Source organism: Papaver somniferum, unplaced genomic scaffold (assembly GCF_003573695.1).
Source record: "Papaver somniferum cultivar HN1 unplaced genomic scaffold, ASM357369v1 unplaced-scaffold_117, whole genome shotgun sequence".
Classification (NCBI taxonomy): Eukaryota; Viridiplantae; Streptophyta; class Magnoliopsida; order Ranunculales; family Papaveraceae; genus Papaver; species Papaver somniferum.
In genome coordinates, this window is record NW_020620714.1 from 8,555,126 (window position 1) to 8,571,940 (window position 16,815).

Here is a 16,815-nt window from a genome sequence, read left to right on the forward strand (position 1 = left end):
ATTTCTTCATATTGTATGCATACCAGGCTCCGAGATCGAAACCTGGCCACGAGTTGACTACTTTAAGTCAGAAACCTTGTAAGAACGACAAATCCATCCATTTACAGGTAAGATTTCTTCAGAATATTCTACGAAACCTTAAACAAACCGTATTTGTGCATATTGTATGCATACCAGGCTCCGAGATCGAAACCTGGCCGGGAGTGGACTACTCTAAGTGAGAAACTTATTAAGAACGACGAATCCATCCATTTACAGGTAAGATTCCTTCGGAATATTATACGAAACCTTAAAGAAACCCTATTTCTTCATATTGTTTGCAAACCAGGCTCCGTTATCAAAACGTGGCCGCGAGTTGACTACTCTAAGTCAGAAACTTGGTAAGAACGACGAATTCAACCATTTACATGTAAGATTCCTTCGGATTATTCTATAAACCTTAAACAAACCATATTTCTGCATTTTGTATCCATACCAGGCTCCGAGATCGAAAGCTGGCCGCGAGTGGACTACTATAAGTCAGAAACTTAGTAAGATTGACGAATCCATCCATTTACCGGTAAGATTCCTTCGGAATATTCTACGAAACCATAAAGAAACCCTATTTCTTCATATTATATGAAAACCAGGCTCCGATATTGAAACCTAGCCGCGAGTTGACTACTCTGAGTCAGAAACTTGGTAAGAACGACGAATCCATCCATTTACATGTAAGATTCCTTCGGAATATTCTACGAAACCTTAAACAAACCATATTTCACCATATTGTATGCATACCTAGCTCCGAGATCGAAACCTGGCCGCGAGTTGACTACTCTAAGTCAGAAACTTGGTAAGAACGACGAATCCATCCATTTACATGTAAGATTCCTTCGGAATATTCTACGGAACCTTAAACAACCCTTATTTTTGCATATTGTATGCATATCAGGCTCCGAGATCGAAACCTGGCCGCGAGTTGAATACTATAAGCCAGAAACTTGGTAAGAACGACGAATCCATCCATTTACAGGTAAGATTCCTTCGGAATATTCTACAAAACCTTAAACAAACCATATTTATGCATATTGTATGCATACTAGGATCCGAGATCAAAACCTCGCCTGGAGTGGACTACTCTAAGTCAGAAACTTAGTAAGAACGACGAATCCCTCAATTTACAGGTATGATTCTTTCGGAATATTCTACGAAACCTTAAAGAAACCCTATTTCTTCATATTGTATGCAAACTAGGCTCCGAGATGTAAACCTAGCCGCGAGTTGACTACTTTAAGTCAGAAACTTGGTAAGAACGACGAATCCATCCATTTGCAAATAAAATTCCTTCGGAATATTCTACGAAACCTTAAATCAACCCTATTTCTCCATATTGTATGCAAACCAAGCTCCGAGATCGAAACCTGGCCGTGAGTGGACTACTCTAAGTCGGAAACTTGGTAAGAACGACGAATCCATCCATTTACAAGTAAGATTCCTTCGGAATATTCTAAGAAACCTTAAAGAAACCCTATTTCTTCATATTATATGCAAACCAGGCTCCGAGATTGAAACCTAGCCGCGAGACTACTCTGAGTCAGAAACTTGGTAAGAACGACGAATCCATCCATTTACATGTAAGATTTCTTCGGAATATTCTACGAAACCTTAAACAAACCATATTTCAGCATATTGTATGCATACCAGGCTCCGAGATCGAAACCTGGCCGCGAGTTGACTACTCTAAGTCAGAAACTTGGTAAGAACGACGAATACATCCATTTACATGTAAGATTCCTTCGGAATATTCTACGGAACCTTAAACAACCCATATTTTTGCATATTGTATGCATATCAGGCTCCGAGATCGAAACCTGGCCGCGAGTTGACTAATATAAGCCAGAAACTTGGTAAGAACGACGGATCCATCCATTTACAGGTAAGATTCCTTCGGAATATTCTACAAAACCTTAAACAAACCCTATTTATGCATATTGTATGCATACTAGGATCCGAGATCAAAACCTCGCCGGGAGTGGACTACTCTAAGACAGAAACTTAGTAAGAACGACGAATCCCTCAATTTACAGGTAAGATTCCTTCGGAATATTCTACGAAACCTTAAAGAAACCCTATTTCTTCATATTGAATGCAAACCAGGCTCTGAGATCGAAACCTGGCCGCGAGTTGACTACTCTGAGTCAGAAACTTGGTAAGAACGACGAATCCATCCATTAACAAATAAGATTCCTTCGGAATATTCCTTGAAACCTTAAACAAACCCTATTTCTTCATATTGTATGCATACCAGGCTCCGAGATCGAAACCTGGCCACGAGTTGACTACTTTAAGTCAGAAACCTTGTAAGAACGACAAATCCATCCATTTACAGGTAAGATTTCTTCAGAATATTCTACGAAACCTTAAACAAACCCTATTTGTGCATATTGTATGCATACCAGGATCCGAGATCGAAACCTGGCCGGGAGTGGACTACTCTAAGTCAGAAACTTATTAAGAACGACGAATCCATCCATTTACAGGTAAGATTCCTTCGGAATATTATACGAAACCTTAAAGAAACCCTATTTCTTCATATTTTTTGCAAACCAGGCTCCGTTATCGAAACCTGGCCGCGAGTTGACTACTCTAAGTCAGAAACTTGGTAAGAACGACGAATTCATCCATTTACATGTAAGATTCCTTCGGATTATTCTATAAACCTTAAACAAACCATATTTCTGCATATTGTATCCATACCAGGATCCGAGATCGAAAGTTGGCCGCGAGTGGACTTCTATAAGTCAGAAACTTAGTAAGATTGACGAATCCATCCATTTACCGGTAGGATTCCTTCGGAATATTCTATGAAACCTTAAAGAAACCTTATTTCTTCATATTATATGCAAACCAGGCTCCGAGATTGAAACCTAGCCGCGAGTTGACTACTCCGAGTCAGAAACTTGGTAAGAAGGACGAATCCATCCATTTACATTTAAGATTCCTTCGGAATATTCTACGAAACCTTAAACAAACCATATTTCAGCATATTGTATGCATACCAGGCTCCGAGATTGAAACCTGGCCGCGAGTTGACTACTCTAAGTCAGAAACTTGGTAAGAACGACGAATCCATCCATTTACATGTAAGATTCCTTCGGAATATTCTACGGAACCTTAAACAACCCATATTTTTGCATATTGTATGCATATCAGGCTCCGAGATCAAAACCTGGCCACGAGTTGACTACTATAAGCCAGAAACTTGGTAAGAACGACGAATCCATCCATTTACAGGTAAGATTCCTTCGGAATATTCTACAAAACCTTAAACAAACCCTATTTATGCATATTGTATGCATACTAGGATCCGAGATCAAAACCTCGCCGGGAGTGGACTACTCTAAGACAGAAACTTAGTAAGAACGACGAATCCCTTAATTTACAGGTAAGATTCTTTCGGAATATTCTACGAAACCTTAAAGAAACCCTATTTCTTCATATTGTATGCAAACTAGGCTCCGAGATGTAAACCTAGCCGCGAGTTGATTACTTTGAGTCAGAAACTTGGTAAGAACGACGAATCCATCCATTTACAAATAAAATTCCTTCGGAATATTCTACGAAACCTTAAACCAACCCTATTTCTCCATATTGTATGCAAACCAGGCTCCGAGATCGAAACCTGGACGTGAGTGGACTACTCTAAATCGGAAACTTGGTAAGAACGACGAATCCATCCACAACTCTTATAAAGGGTTGTCTTAAAATTAGTATATTAAAGAACCAAAAACTTGACAGAACTTGTGATAGTGTAGGAATGGTTAGTGGTGTAGACTTTCATGCAGGAGGCTGAGGATCAAATCCCCCCATCCTCATTTCTGCCAACGTTCTATATTTTTACTTCAACAACAATTATAAGTGTTGTTATGCATTTTTATTAAGAAAAAAAAAACCAAAACTTGTGAACGGTAAGGATGGTTGATGAGCTAGACTTCCATGCAGTAGATTCATGTTCGAATCTCCCTTCTAATCTCATTTTTTCCAACATTCTATATTTTTACTTCAACAACACTTATAAGTGTTGTTATACGTTTTTATTAAAAAAAAAGAAAAAAAAACAAAACTTGTGAACTGTAAGGATGGTTGATGAGGCAGACTTCCAAGCAGTAGGTTCATGTTCAAATCTCCCCTCTAACACTATTTTTCATCATCATATTTTGGTGTTCTTCAACAACTCTTGTGAAAATTGTGATAGGCTTAGTCACTACCTTTATGGAACAGAGTTGTTATAGCTAAATGTTGTCACAACGTTTTTGCTTAAGGAGTTGTCGTTTGTTTCTTAGCGCAACCCCTTGTTTCCTAAGGGTTGGCAGTAATGATATACGACAACTCTTCCTTTGAAACCAGTTGTAAAACATATGACTTTCTACGATGTTTAGCGAAGAGTTGTAAATCTCCAGTGGTAGATGTATATTTTTCCCGTAGTGTAATGAAATAGGTGAAAGACCATCTGAACATGTAAATGCTATTAAAACCCTTAGGAGTGGTAGAGTGATAGACAACAAGGTTTCCATGCCTGATAGTGAACATGTTGTAGTTCACCCTTCTGAACCAGAAACTGAGGAGACTGATAGAGTCTCTAAAGAGACCAATGAGGGTCATATTGAGCCCGGCTTTGTTCCTAGAGCCCCATTCCCACAGCTGCTAGTTCCAACTAAGAGGGAGTCCAACTTTAATGATATATTGGAGGTTTTTAAGCAGGTAACCATCAACCTTCCATTATTAGATGCGATTAAGCAGATTCCCGCTTATGCCAAGTTTCTTAAGGATATGTGTACGCGAAAGCGAAAACTTAGTATCCAGAAGAAAGCCTTCCTAGCTAGTCATGTGAGTTCTATTATTCAGAATACCACTACTCCTAAGTATAAAGACCCAGGGTCCCCTACTACTTCTTGCACAATAGGTAAATACTGTGTCGAGAAAGCTTTGCTTGACTAAGGAGCCAGTGTGAACTTACTTCCATACCATGTGTACCTTAAGCTAGGACTTGGTGAGATGAAACCTACCCAGATGACACTTCAGTTAGCTGATAGGTCCTTTAAAATTCCTCTTGGTGTGATCGAAGATGTTCTTATAGAGGTCGACAAGTTTATATATCCTAGATACCCAACCTGTCCCTGACCCAGAGAACCAGATACCAGTGATTTTAGGTCGCCTATTTTTAGCTACATCCAATGCAATCATCAACTGTCGAAACGATATTATGAATTTGTCTTTTGGTAATATGACTATTGAGATGAACATTTTGAATATTAGTAAGCTACTCTCTGAACTAGATGACTAGAACATAGAAGAGGTGAACATGATAGGAACATTAGTCGAGGAGTCATTACCAACACTTTGTTAGAAGATCCATTAGAAAAATGCGTAACTCACTTTGGGATTGATTTTGATGATGATAATGTGATTAATGAGGTGAATGCTTTGTTAGACTCAACCCCTTTGTTAGACACTAGTAATGGATGGAAACCTAAGTTCGAACTAATACCAGTTTCTAAGTCTCTACCCTAGTTCCTTCGTTAGAAAAGCCTCCTAAGTTGGACCTAAAACCATTACCAGATACCCTAAAATATGTGTTTTTAGGCCCGTTTGAGACTTTACTTGTGATTGTAGCATCTGACTTGGATAGTGATCAGGAAAGTAGGCTAGTAACCGTCCTTCAGAACAACAAGGAAGCCTTAGGGTGGAACATAGAAGACATTAAGGGTATAAGTCTTACTGATTGTATGCATCATATCTATTTAGAGAGTGACACCAAACCTTCTAGGGAGATGCAACGTCGACTGAACCCTAATATGAAATAAGTAGTTCGAACCGAGGTTCTTAAGACGTTAGATGCAGGCATTATCTACCCCATTTCAGACAGTAAGTGGGTCACACCGTTCAGGTTGTTCCCAAGAAATCCGGTATTACTGTAGTTCAGAATGATAATAATGAGTTAATCCCAACCCGGGTGACCACGGGTTGGCGAGTCTGTATTGACTATATAAAATTGAACAAGGTCACTAGGAAGGACCACTTTCCCCTTCCCTTCATCGACCAAATGCTAGAGTGATTAGCTGGACGTAGATATTATTGCTTTTTAGATGGATACTGCGTTCATAATCAGGTTGTTATTTCCCCAGAAGACCAAGAGAAAACCACTTTTACTTGTCCTTTGGTACCTTTGCGTATAGATGCATGCCTTTCGGGATTTGTAATGCCCCTGCGACCTTTCAGCGTTGTATGTTGAGCATATTTTCTGACATGGTAGAATGGTTCTTAGAGGTCTTTATGGATGATTTTTCAGTGTTTGGTTCGTCTTTCGATGAGTGCTTGCATCAGTTTTGACTAGGTGTAGGGAAAAGAATTTAGTGCTTAATTGGGAGAAATGTCACTTCATGGTTCGTTCAGGAATTTTTCTAGGGCATATCGTATCTTCGAAGGGTATAGAGGTAGATAGAGCCAAAGTTGACCTTATTAAAACTTTACAGGTCCCAAAAACGGTACGTAAGAGATATTAGGTCATTCTTAGGGCATGCAGGTTTTTATCGTCGATTCATTAAAGATTTTAGCTTGATTTCTAGACCTCTTTGCATTTTGCTTGCAAAATACGTTAAGTTTGTCTTTGATGATTCTTGTTTAGAGGCTTTTGAGAAGCTTAAGAATTTACTCACTACCGCCCCCATAGTCCAGGCACCCAACTGGAACTTACCCTTTGAGATCATGTGTAATGCTTTAGATTATGCTATTGGTGTTGTGCTAGATCAGCGAGAAAACAAATTACTTCATTTGATTTACTATGCTAGCAAAACTCTGAATGATACCCAGTTGAACTATACCACTACTGAAAAGGAACTGTTAGCCATTGTGTTTTCCTTAGACAAGTTTAGACCATATCTCTTAGGTTCTAAGATCGTAATATATACTGATCATGCTGCTTTGAAATATCTTCTGTCTAAGAAGGATACGAGATCTAGATTGATTAGGTGGATCCTTTTGTTGAAAGAGTTTTCTCCAGACATTAGAGACAAAAAGGGTGCTGAAAATGTAGTAACAGACCACTTGTCTAGTCTAGTTGTTGATTTCCCTGATGATCCCCTTCTTATAAGGGATCGCTTTCCTAATGAACAACTGTTCTTTGTTACCCAATTACCTTGGTATGCGAATATAGTGAATTATCTTATTACTGGTCGAATGCCCCATCAATGGGGTAAACAAGATCGTTCTAGGTTTTTATCCGAGGTGAAGCACTTCTTTTGGGATGATCCTTATTTATTTAAGTATTGTCCCGAACAGATTATTAGGAGATGTATACCTGAGAGTGACCAGTCCAGTATTATTTCCTTTTGTCATGATCATGCTTGTGGGGGTCACTTTAGTGCTAAAAAGACTGCTGCTAAGATATTGCAGTGTGGATTATATTGGCCTTCGTTGTTTAAAGACTCCCACAGTTACTGTGTTACTTGTGAACGTTGCCAAAAATTAGGAACCATTTACCGTAGGAACATGATGACCATGAACCCTATTTTAGTTATTGAGGTCTTTGATGTGTGGGGTATTGACTTTATGGGTCCGTTTCCTAATTCTTTTGGTAACTTATACATCCTTGTCGCTGTAGACTATGTCTCTAAGTGGATTGAGGCGGTTGCGTGTAAGACTAATGGCCATAGGGTTGTGATTGAGTTATTGAAAGATAATATACTTACACGTATTGGTACACCGCGATCCATAATTAGTGATGGAGGGTCGCACTTTTGTAATGGACCTTTTAGGCTTTTGATGAAGAAATATGATATTACACATAAGGTAGATACCCCGTATCATCTACATACTAGTGGTCAGGTAGAGGTTTCCAATAGGGAGATAAAGCGTATATTAGAGAAAACAGTTAATCCTAATCGGAAAGACTGGCCGTCTAGGCTTACTGATGCCTTATAGGCTTACCGTACTGTGTTTAATACCCCCATTGGAATGTCACGTTATCGACTTGTGTATGGAAAGGAATGTCACATGTTGAGCTAGAACATAGAGCATATTGGGATGTTAAGAGGCTAAAGTTTTCACTAGACAAGGCAGGATCCCATAGGAAACTCCAGCTCAATGAGTTGGAAGAGATTCGTAGAGATGCATACGATAGTGCTAAGGAGTATAAGAACAAAATGAAACTTGTGCATGATAAGAATATTTTAAGAAAGTCATTTTCTCTAGGTCAAAAAGTTCTTCTTTATGATACCCGCTTGCGTTTTTTCCTGGGAAGTTACGTTCTCGGTGGACGGTTCCTTTTATCACTGTCTTTCCTCATGGAGCTGTTGAGATTGAGACACCGGATGGTAGTACTTCTTCGAAGGTTAATGGTCAGAGATTGAAACCCTTTTTAGAGTCCTTTCCTACAGGGGATGTTGAGGAGGTCCCTCTGGAGGACCCTGTTTACCCTTGATTGACCATCGAGGCGATTGTATGTTGTATATTAGTTTTTGATTTCTCTCTTCACCCAGGTACTATCTTTCCAACTTCTCCTCGTGTTATTTTACTTTTGGTACTGCTCTTTCATTAGAAACATTGAGGACAGTGTTAGATTTAAGTTTGGGGGTGGGGAAGAACTTTTTAGTTGCATTTTTGAAACTTCTAGCGTCACATAGTATCCGGTTAGCTAAGTTATTTCTTACCGAAAAGATGGAAATTGGAATTGCTAGGGATAACATTCTTCTGAGGCATTAGAGAAAAAGACATTGAGATATTTGACATTCAGGAGAGAACTTGTTCCTTTTAGAGGGTAACCGTGATGCAAGTAGGTGAGAAGGAAATGCCAGAAAGACAAAGAAACCTCACAATGTAGTCTTAGTTACTGGATTACGATTCTCTCTCAGTAGAAACTTATCATCATCAACAAGTGGAGCGACATAAAAATCTATGAAGAAAGTTGAAGACGTTTAAGGTTTACAAGCAACAATAGAAAAGAATAATTCAAAAAATCAAAGTTGAAGATTGAGTTACAAGAGCAAAGAAAATCAAACGATATACGTTGTTGAAGTTCATGATACCAAGACATTACAAGTTGTGAAGATCCAAGTTCTAAAGTCCTTCTCTAATGACCATATAAATTGTTGTCTTGTTATTTTTGTTTCCAAAAAAAAAAAGTACATTTAAATTTTGTTTAATAAGGCCATAGGGAAGTAGAAGTCTATAAGGAAGTTTCAAGCAAGAAATCGAAGAGAAAAATTAATTTTCAAGGTTCTACGAAGTTCGAGAGTTTATCATCAACAGTTGAAGACCGAAGAAGACGTTGTTTCTACTGAGCACTATGAGAGAGTCGAGGAGAGATGCATATTGGTTGCTTTGTTAGTCCGCTTTCCATCTGGCACAAGATCTTTCTAGCACTGATTCAACTCATCACACGTAATTATTTCAGCTGTGTAGCAGATGTCCCTCTCATTTTTATCTCTCTCATAATCTTATCTAGCTGTAAAGCGGACGCATCTTACAATGTTTATCTAGCTGTGTAGCGGATATCTCTTTATCTAGCAGTGTTGCGGATGTGTCTCCCCTATTCTTTGTTCATCTTTAGAGCTGGCACCTGTAATTTCTCTGGCATTCTAGTTACTTGGAGATAGGTTGAGAATATGTATGTCCTCATAGCTCTTTGGATACTTTTGACCAATTAGAAGTCATGGTTTTGTGGGTACACCTCTGGTAAACCTTCCCGAAACTATATTTTGGTCTCTAGGGCCACCTAGCGAGTTAGGATTTTATTTTTCTGGATTAGTTTTGCTCGAGGACTAGCAAATAATAAGTTTGGGAGTATTTGATAGACACATTTTTGTGTCTAATTTGTCCTCAATGTTCTGTATTGTTGGTACTCGATTTCGTACTTATTATGGTGTTTTATGTGTTTGTAGGTATTTTTGGGAAATAAACATTTTTGGAAAATTCGGCTCGAAAAGTTGCTCGGGGCACCCCCAGGAACCCCAGCTGTTAAAGGCGCCCATACTCTGGATGGAGGGCAACCATCATCTTAATCATTTGAATTTTGGTTTTGGCGGGAAATTGGTTTTTCACACTAGAAGTTTAGGGTTGCGATTTTGAAGGAGTTTTAGGGAGATTAAAGAGCTGATATTGATTGGGTATGTTCCTATGGGCTAGACAGGGGTGATAGAGGTGTTAGATTCGATCCAGTGTGGCTGGATATTCCGCGAGAACAAAACAAGAGAGTTTATTCTCGGAAGAGGTTATCACGGGATTGCGCAAGATTTAGACGTGTTTGGAGTGTGCTAAACTGGAGAAGAATCGTGTAGAAGACAAATAACAGTTTGTTGGATGGCTACAGACACGTGAGAAGCTGTAAAAAAGGGAAGAAATCCCGTGACTGGCAGTGAAGAATATTTTCGAGTAAATGAAGATTATCCGGAGTTATTGGCGAGTATTTTTGATTCTGGAGAGTATATAAAGGGTGATGAGGGTTATTAAAAGGGTTACAGAGAGTTTGAGAGATGACAGAGCTGTGAAGGTCGAGTTGAAGAAGAATCACCATTTCTGCTGCTGTGAAGAACACCAAGAACATAAGGCGCGCAACAGCAGTCGTTTCTCAAAATTGGAAACGATACACAGGCGTGGGTCGAGAGCTACAGAATCAACGACAATGTTGTTCTATCGTTCTTTTCCGTTTGTAACAAATATAACTGTTACAAAACCCGGTTTAATAGTTTTTCTCCATTTCATCTTTGTAAACACCCTTTGAGCAATAAAAATGAATTTTGAATGTGTTTCCAACATGATGATGAGCTAATTCTCCCACAACCAAGGAAATGAGGAAGCTATTCACGCATGAATAATGGGTAACTATTTCATTTTCTCTAATTTTTAATTATAATTCACTCAATCACTGCTTTTGCAGAGTTTTTAAATGTTTACATAATTTTCTTAATTACTTGTGATTCAATTTGATAGATTATACTTTGGTTAATGAATTGATAGTCTATGCTTGGGTAATACAATTAATATTTGTGAATATGTTTGATTATTTGTGAATTAAGAAATAAGAGACTTAAAAGATAATTAGAGTTTTGGATTATTTTCCATAACTTATTCATGTGTGATATTGGAATCAGTGTCTTGGTTATTCCTAATCTTGAATTAAGTTTTGTTTGTTTTTAAATTTCATTAAATCTAAAATCTTTTGCTTTCACAAGTCTCAACGAACCTATTACTACTACAACAACTTGAAATCCCACCAATGGCAAACTAATTGTGCCATTATGGGGAAAACACGGAGCGACCGAGATTCTAGCCAGCGATTTTGACTATAACGCCAACGATAAAGTCTTTATCACCGGAGTTCCCATGAATATCGCTCGCTCTAGCGCCAACTGCTAGTTCTTTATCGCTATAAATAGGTAATTTTCAAATTTAGAACTTACCCCAAAAAATTTTACACAAAATTTTTCTCTAATTCTCTCTTTCTCAATCTAAATTTCTACATTTCTCTCTTTCTCAATCTAATTTATTTTTTCGAATGTCAAATGGCACAATTAAAAATCCAACTTGATTCGGCAACACAACTTGGTTTTGCAAGAGTAGTGCTTGAAGGTGCCGTTAAGAAGATATGTGATAGTTATAAAGAAATAGGTAAGAAGAAAAGAAGTCTAGTTTTGGATATTAACCAAGTCAAAACCGCAACTAAGAAAAGGTAAAGAAAATTTCAAGGCAAGGAAAATCAAGGCAAAACAAATTTGAAGCTAAAAAAGAAGATAAACAAAGGAAACACCGTTCATGAGCGCATTGATTGGAAATTTGGTGAAATGAAAAAGATTACCAAGATGAAAAACATTATCCCAAATTTTCTATTTTTAAATTATTAATGTCTAGTTTTATATCTTGTAAAATGACCATTAATGAATTTAAAAATTTGACGAGTATTGTTGAAACTTAAACTTAATTCTATTTTTAATCCAATCTTACATTTTAATTACAAATACATTTAATAGTTTAAATATTAAAACTTAATAGTTAGACAATTAAAAAATTAAAACATAAGAACTTAAGTGGACAATTGAGAAATTAAAACATAAATATTAGACAATATTTCGGCAAATATTTTAAAATCTCGAAACAACTTCCAAATTGGAAATATTTTTCGTAGATGCGACTATATTCCGCACGACACCTTTGTTGAAGTTCCATCATGATTTCACCATCCGCACGACACCTTTGTTGAAGTTCCATCATGCTTTCACCATCCCTCAAATTTGGACTTTCTTGCTGAAGTAAAAAAATAAACCTAGTAACTTCTTGATTGATTGTGGTGAAGTGCTGAATCAACTCTGAAACATCACGATTGTTGAGGTTCATTGTTTGTTCTTGAATTTCCCAAAAATCCTTTGCCAACACTACAAAAGAGAGGGCCTATTGTGACGGTTTCCAGACCGTCACAAATAGCACAAAACAGTTACAAATATCCAAAACACCGTCACAAAAAAACATTTGTGACGGGTGGCAAGCCTCCGTTACTACTGGGGTCACAAACGTTTTTTGTGACGGTTTAGTGTTATTTGCGACGCTTGGTCAACCTTCACGAATATGTGTTCTATTTGTGGCGTGCGGTCAAACCATCACAAATAGTTTTCTTCCCGCCGTCAACTATATTCCCGCAGCCGTTGTCGGATTTTTCTATAGTGACGGTTAAAAAACCCTCACTAGTATATTTATTATTTATTATTGGCGCCGGATTTATCCGACGTTTGCCGGACATCGATACCGGTCGTCGGTTACCGGTTATTATTCTCCGGTGCCGGAATTACATTCTCAGAATTACTCAGGAATCTTAAGTCATTAACACAAAAATTAAAAAGCTTTTCAAAAATCGAAATTTATACCATTCATAACAAAGTTTTACATTGATGCACCATATATATAGAAACCTACATATCTGACAGTTAGTTAAGACTATCAACATCCAAATACCTGTGGAAATTTTGGGACAACATAACAAAAAACATAAATCTGGACAACATAACAACACCCAGAGAGTTAAAAAGCTGGTAACTAAGACTATCAACATCCAAATACCTGTGGAAATTTTGGGACATGATAAGAACACACCTAATGGCATGAAAACAAAAAAAACAAAAAAGAGATCCCATTCCCTTTACTCAAAAAAACAAGCACCTGAGTCACCAGAGTTATATAAGTAGTATATCAGTCGAGCATTTGTGCACTAAGATCTTCCATTCATGGACTGTTCCTGATCTCTGCGTCATTCGATGGCGTAACAGTGTTAGCAGTTCCCAGTTCATCAAGCGCAACAAGTAGTGCCTCCAAATCAGCTATTCGTTGCATTGCTACTTGAAGTTGTGCAACAGTATTCTCCAGTTGTGTAAGGTTCACAATTTTAGCATTTGGGTCAGTGGTGTGTTTGGTGGATGATTCTTCACCCAATAGTTCTTTGGCTTTATACCATTGCCTAGATAGCGAACACGACCCCCTTTATCTCGTCCTCGCACTTGGGCAAAAGCATCATGTCGTCCTTGCAGCACAATATCAGAACCTGGTAAGCTAGCTTGGATCTCTACTTCCTCCATTTCCTTCTACAGAAATATCATTTTCAAGATCAAATGCGTAAGTAATCATACGTAAACAAATTCAAAATTGATTAATAATAAATCAAAAATACGTACAAGCTCTGCAGCCACTTCTGGATCCATCAAGACTTCATCTGGGTCTTCAGTTTTCTTCTTTTTGGTATGGGTAACACCAAAGATCTCATGACGTTTAGGACGCCGTCCTAGTTTCTTCCCTAGCTATATAAAGAGAATTCGATAAGAAAATCAACATACATATAAGAACAGAAACATACATATAAACTTATTGAATACTTAATCGGAAGCAGTTGTAACATGTTTGCATTCAGTTCAAATGGACTATCAGTTTGAGGTAAAACATTCATGGAGACAAACTTAATCTCGAAGGATACATGTAATCCTGGAGGGTGCGGGGAAGATTCATAGCTTCACCCATTGTCTCAGCTTGGACAGTCATGTCAACAACTGGGAATGAGATTTCACGTAGACAGTTTGAATAAATCATATGCAAGCAATTAGTTCAGTCGTGAAACTACTATCATAACCTAGGGGAGATGGAAAATACTAGGTTATAACACCCAAAATCAGCAACAACTGCACAAGTCAGGCCACAGATGGAGCTTAGAGGTAAGACAGACAGGTTTAGAGATTCAAAACCATAAAAGCTTAGCACAACGAAAATATTGCAGGATCATGGTTATGGGAATCAAGAGCTAGTTTTTGAAACCATATACGCAACATGTTGCAGATCTAGATAGCACCTAGCATAACAGACTCAGAGATTCAGAGACAATGGATGAATTTCCAGCTTAAGAATCACACATAACAAACATAAGTGGAAAAAAAAAGTAACTAAAGGCCGTAGTGATTAAGTTCAGTTCTAAGTTCTACTATTCAAGTTTTATTTTTTAACAGCAAGGAAGATCCATCACTATTCAGCTATATAAATAACATGGTTTCATTTAATGTAAAGTTCCAGTAAATTCCAAAAGTGGGGAGATATAAATGTACTGTATACTAACTTGTCTTTGCTATAATAAATCAAGATTCTCTATATTTACAGGTAGGTTAGCATTGTTCAGTTGAAAGATGTTAAAACTTGTATCATAGGAAAGAGTATTTAAGACTTAGCAGTGGTATAGAAACTTACCTCTGCTACACACTTAGCATGTGGTTTAGAGCCAGTAGTATGGTAAAATGTTTGTTTCTCCCAGTTTTCTTTGTTTATTTGGCATATTGCCTGCACCAAATATAAGATCTTATAATGTCAGGCCTGCTTAATTATGAGACTTCTCATGAAAAACAAGAGTAATAATGCTTACTTGTTTCTTCAAATCAGTATTCCAAACCTCAACGAGTACCCTCCACTGGCTCTCAACAACATCGTGTGGTGGATTAGCAAGACGTTCTTCCACCGTATTCCATTTTGTATAAGCAGCCTTTTTAACATGAAATTTTGTGATCCTTCCACCTATTATTTATCTTGGTGTAGATCCAGCCATCCAACACTTCTGGGTACTCAAATATTTGCTGACATCAAATATACTTATCCACAACATAGACCGTCATAAATGGCCAGAACATTACGATGGATTTCAAAGCTAGTATTCGAACACAACATACACCGTCATAAATGGCCAAAACCTAATGGAATTCAACAAACACAATGATTTCAATAATTTTAACAGAAAAGAACAGTAGGAAACATTCGACAAACACATTATTTGCACCCAATAACATCAAACTTAATCAATTGATACAGATAGAACAACGGAAGCCCCTCTTACCATTCCTTATTAACACAAAAAATTTGCAAACAAAGCATTTGAGGCTTTAACTGATCTCTTGTGTATTCCATAGAATTTGGTCCAAGAATTGCATACAAAGTTCACATGACCAGTGCTATAAAAAACAACTGATTCTACAAACTTCATGAAAAGGAAGGTTCATCAATCTTGTCACTAGCATGGAACTGACTGAAACCAAGACCTCATAATGCAATTTAATAAAGTGAAATTGATTAATCAACACTTTATTTGAGCACCAAAGAAAATGGCCCAGTACATTAATTTTTCTTGGAAACAAATAGCGGTCAGACAATGTATGAATTTTATGCCCCCCACAAACTAGAAGACACCAATTTTGAGATGAGCAGAAAATGACCAAAACCATATATAACCCTTGCTGTTAAATCCGTAAACCAATAAGACCAAATTCAAAACAAAATTTTGGGGTAAAAACATAAATTTCAGAAGGAGATTCAGACGTCATTGTTTCTTCACACAGCAAGTTAACAAAGTAAGCCTGGTAGTGAACTGAGCATCTCATAAGTACGGGATATTGCATGTCCAGACACAGTAAACCATCTCCCCTATTGATAGCAACCTCTCCTACAGACATAGTTCACATTCTGTACATATAATCTTACTGCATCACCTTATCGATCTTCTTACAACATATAATCATCAAATGCTTTGGCTAACAAAGTTCATAGTCTCTACAGGCAGTTGGACAGTGTAGATAAAACAGTGCCGAGAAGCACCAAACACACAACAAAAACAGCAGAACATTTTATAGTTTCATATCCTACCTCTCTAAGAACTGAAATTTCATTTCCAACATCATAATATCTTTATAATCCAATAAGTTGATATAAGGGGTAAGGGGTTCTTTATTTCAAGGCTCAGCCTTTTCTCAAGCTTTCCCATTCAACAGAAATTAGAGAAAACAACACAAGCACAATGAGAAACAAAGAAATGTCACAAAACCCCAACATTTGTACAAAACAGATAAAACTCAGACCCCAATCATAAATTCTAAGCTCAAATCTAAGAAAATCAAAGCTCAAAGCACAATATCAAGTTTCATCAACAGAAACCCATATCTAGATTTCGTTTCTAGACCACAAATCCATAACACAAACCTTAAGAAATTAAACAAATTAAATCCAACACAAACCCTCAGCAATCTTCTTCAGTGGAGAAGAACTAAAGGAAAGAGGAGAAAACCAGATCTAAGTTTTAGTTTTGTAAGAAGATAAGAGAGAGAGAAATAAATAATATAAAGACTGAAAATTTTGGTGAAAATTTCAGCGGGAGAGATTGAAATCCACCAAAAATCACCGCCTTTTTCTGAAAATTTCTTGATGGATTTAAGAACTGCAGCAATTGAAGATAGTTTCTTCTGTTCGAAAACTAAAACTGATGAAATGTCGGAGACT

The 16,815-nt window shown here is 37.4% G+C and overlaps 1 long non-coding RNA gene across 3 annotated transcripts; it reads right to left on the reverse strand.

The window, feature by feature from the left end:
* Positions 1–12,858: 12,858 nt before the first annotated feature.
* Positions 12,859–16,815, reverse strand: LOC113329994. 3 transcript variants are annotated; one of them, XR_003350047.1, is made up of 5 exons: positions 16,519–16,815; positions 14,918–15,239; positions 14,746–14,835; positions 13,692–13,814; positions 12,859–13,601 (listed from the first exon to the last, which is right to left on the reverse strand). It is a non-coding gene; the product is annotated as an uncharacterized LOC113329994 (long non-coding RNA). The 3 variants fall into 3 exon arrangements; XR_003350046.1 differs by having other exon boundaries at positions 15,383–16,815; XR_003350045.1 differs by having other exon boundaries at positions 14,918–16,815.